This window comes from Crocodylus siamensis, chromosome 1 (assembly GCF_052110815.1).
Source record: "Crocodylus siamensis isolate JL-2025a chromosome 1, ASM5211081v1, whole genome shotgun sequence".
NCBI lineage: Eukaryota > Metazoa > Chordata > Crocodylia > Crocodylidae > Crocodylus > Crocodylus siamensis.
In genome coordinates, this window is record NC_143395.1 from 301,423,152 (window position 1) to 301,427,182 (window position 4,031).

Genomic DNA, 4,031 nt, shown 5'->3' on the forward strand with positions numbered 1-4,031 from the left:
ATATTTTCTGTGAAACTGAAATCCTGCTACATATAGGAAGCTCTCTGATGCTCCTTGTATCTCAATTGAATGTTTCATGTGTTTTTAAACACCTGAAAGCCAGAAAATTTGAATACAACAGTGTCAATTGCACTAGTGGGGTATGTGGAAATACACAAATAAGATTCATCCTAGTGAAGGCAATTAGTTGTCTACATTAGTAGTCCAGGAACTGTGACAACAGTCTTTTTCCATGTCCCATCTAACTAAGGTTGGGGAGAGTTGCAGTTCAGCAGTTCTGTTGTTTTGACCATTGCCATGGTATCTGGGTGCTACTTTCTCATGCCAGTTCTCAGGTTTTTAAAGATTCCCAGAAAACCAACAGTCAAGAGCTAATGTCACTAATGAGAAACAAAAGCCAAAGCATGATTTGTTTAAGGATCTTCTGAAACTGTCTTTATGCATCAGAAAAGAACACCAGAGAATAAAACGATTGCTTGACATGGGCAATGTATCTCCAAGAAATGGTGTGTGATTCCTGTCCACTTTAAGACAGTGGGATGCAGTGTTCTTACCAGGCTTACATCTGATATTTTGCCTAATCCTAGGAATACTTGAATGGCTACTACTGCTGATCATATCCACCTTGTGCAGTCCCATCACAAGAGAGGAGATGCTGAAGAATTCTCTCTAATGCTTGTAAATGTTGCTTAAAGGTGAGGAATTGCTTCTGACAGTCTTCTTCAAGTGAATCTAATAGTCCGTAAGGAGCCATGTAGATCTAGGCAATTCATTCTGGGTTCTCCATAATTGTCCACAATCCTGTGTATGTATAATGAATAATTAGTTAAATATGCTAGTTCAGGTTAACAAATTTAGTTTATAAGACAGACACTTTTTGTGTAACAGCAGAGGGTTAACAATTGCTTTTATTTTGTATGTGTATTATACTGCTTTGCAATGTGAGGAATGAAATAACTCTTAATTTCAGTGGAGATGCATGCCATCACAAGCATTACTTATTCTTAATTCTAGATACTATTTGTCGTATTCTTCTTGCATAGCTGAAATTTTATACTACTGCTGGATTTTTATCAGCCTGGGTACTGTCACCAGTCACCAAGGACAGCAGTCAGCAGTTACCAGGGACATCAAGTGAAGCTGTCTGTAAGAACCATCTGTGAGTATGACAAAGATTTCCAGAAACATTCTTCCACTGAATTAGACAGTGTTGTCATGTAGGTGAAACTGAGAGCCTTTACACCAAATTGCTTTTGTGAAATCTAATTTTCCTTTCTGAAACCTAACTTAATTGGCGTCATGGCTGAGTATCTTAGATTTTGTGCTTCTAAGTACATTGGTTAACCCGTGTGTTATTTTTACCAAAAAGAGGCTGATTTATGTATTCAGTCTTGCATACTATCAGTAATGTAGAACACAAGCACAGAGAGTATGTCCAAAGAAGGTCAGGAGAAGAACATATCTAGTCTCAAAAGCAGACTCTTGGACTGGTCTCTTGTTGACTGAAATTCAGACTGCAAACAAGGAAGGCATTAACTTGGATTTAAGCTGTCTTTTTGACAAACGAGTTCTTGGAAAATCCAAATTTGAAGAATTCCCAGAAAGAGGAAATAACAAACAGTTAAATGTATTCAAATAAGAGAAGAGAGTTATATCCCCTGATGTCCAATGAAGGACAGGGACATATCCTTAAAACCTTGTCATTCCAGATAGGATGCAATGGAGTCCTCCTCTGAATAACATTTCAGAATGCACTTTAATGCTGCCTTAAATAAAGGATAGCATTTGTTTTCCCTACAGCATCTGTGTTTTGTTCATTCTTTCCTCCCATTTCGTTTTCATATTCATCAATTATTTTCCTAAATGTATTACCACAATAATTCCAGTAAGTCTGAAATGGAAACTTCAAGAGATTCCTATTTGGCAGTATCCCTTCTCTTGATATTTCCAAGCCACCTAATTCACCTAATAGATGTAAAAAAAGAAGAAACAATCAAAACTGAAGCACATTTTGTTCAAATTATTTTAAAACAAAAATCAGCTTGGTTTGGATGTTGAGGCTAATGGACTCCGTGGAAGTTTTTCAGGTGGTAGCTTCTTACCTCAGGAACACCTTAAATTTCCTATCACCTTCCATTGGTTCTAGCAAAACTGGACCTATCCACTATAAAGGCACTCTGAGCTATAACGTCATGCTGCAATAGTAATGTACATTTCTTCCAGCTAATAATCCTGAGCTGAAAGACATCAGAGTTTTTGAGCTAGCACTAACAGAAAATACAGCCATTCTGAAGATCTAGTACAAGACCTACATTAGAAATGAATGAGCATTTGGAATATTTTAACTTGGGGTTGGATTAACAATGTAAAAATGTATATATCCTTATACCGGGTGTTATTAATAATACCGTATTAAGTGTTTAAATTGAACAAATTTTAAAAATCTACCTTCTAGTATTTCACTCTGCTTAGACAAACTGTTCAGATCTTGCTTTCTGGTTCTAGGTATATCTCAAGGCTGTTATATTTACTTTAATTATAATTCTCTTTTTAGTTTTGCTTACACAGCCCCTTCTGAACAGTTCCTTCCTAGAGAGTGAGGTACTTTGTGGGAGGCACTCTGCTTGCATGCCTGGTTTTCCACAAGTGTCACCTTGTCTAGCACTTGTTCTTCATGTGCAAGTGAAACAGAGGCAAACATTATACCCATCATCTTCCAATGTCTATATTTTTAGGGTATATACAACTGGAGGGTATCTGGTACATTGTGGGTTATCAAGCAAATCCCAGGACGTCATTCTCCAGTCATACTTGGCCTCGGTGAGGCTGCAGCTGAAGTACTGCTTCCAGTTTTGGGCTCCGCAATTCAAAAAGGATGTGGAGAAGCTTGAGAGAGTCCAGAGAAGAGCCACGCACATGATCAGAGGTCAGGAAAACAGACCTTACGACGACAGGATGAGAGCCATGGGGCTCTTTAGCTTGTAAAAGCGCAGGCTCGGGGGTGATCTGGTGGCTGCCTATAAGTTTATCAGGGGTGCTCTCCAGGATCTGGGGGGATGTCTTGTTCTCCAGAGCGCCCCAAGGGACAACAAGATCGAATGGTCACAAACTCCTCCATGACCGTTTCAGGCTGGACATAAGGAAAAACTTCTTCACTGTCCGAGCCCCCAAGGTTTGGAATAGACTGCTGCCAGAGGTGGTTCAAGCACCTACATTAAACACCTTCAAGAGACATTTAGATGTTTTTCTTGCTGGGATCCTATGACCCCTGCTGACTTCCTGCCCCTTGGGGCAGGGAGCTGGACTCAAAGACCTTCTGAGGTCCCTTCCAGCCTGAATGTCTATGAAATTTTCTGATAATGCTCTTCTTAATATGAATAACTTAAAAGCTTCAGTCTGCTAGCATTTTAGCATTATATCTATCCAGAAAGCTTCATTTCTGGGGGGGCTAGACTTGCGAGCCAGTCGTATTGGTAACTTACCACTTTGGAAAAGCTAATACCTAAGCTGTCATTACTTCAGCAACTTTAAATCAGAAAGTAGGGTAACATGCTATTAGAACACAGGTAGATGGTGAGCCATTGAGGAGTCTAATAGACTCAATCATAGCATTAAGTTCTTAATAACAATTGTAACATAATGTCTGAACAACATTTTTCCACAGTAAATAATCTGATAGTGCTGATCCCATGTAGGAGCTGAATATTTTAATTGTTAATCTTGGTATAGGACTAAGATATTAAGGATCACAATAAGAGATCATAGCAAGGAAAATTATTTTTAATATCATCCAATTTACCTAGGGATTCCAGTGTTGGCTCTTTTTATTTTCCAGTCTATTTTTTTAAACAGGTCTTCATTGGCACATGGCAAAACTCTTCAAAAATCTCTTTCTGAGCTCTTAGACTGTTCTTCTGATTTCCACTTCTGTGTGTCATTTAAAAATACACAGATAAAGAACAGAACCGTCTATTAGAAAAGGGAAGGTAGTGGTACTATGTGGTCATTTTGAAATCAAATCATTCTAAATC

General features: G+C 38.5%; 1 long non-coding RNA gene across 1 annotated transcript; it reads left to right on the plus strand.

The window, feature by feature from the left end:
* The first annotated feature begins 623 nt into the window (after positions 1-623).
* On the plus strand, positions 624-3,417 carry LOC149874703 (uncharacterized). Its single transcript, XR_016438416.1, has 3 exons — positions 624-695; positions 1,044-1,159; positions 2,736-3,417. It is a non-coding gene; the product is annotated as an uncharacterized LOC149874703 (long non-coding RNA).
* Positions 3,418-4,031: the final 614 nt, after the last annotated feature.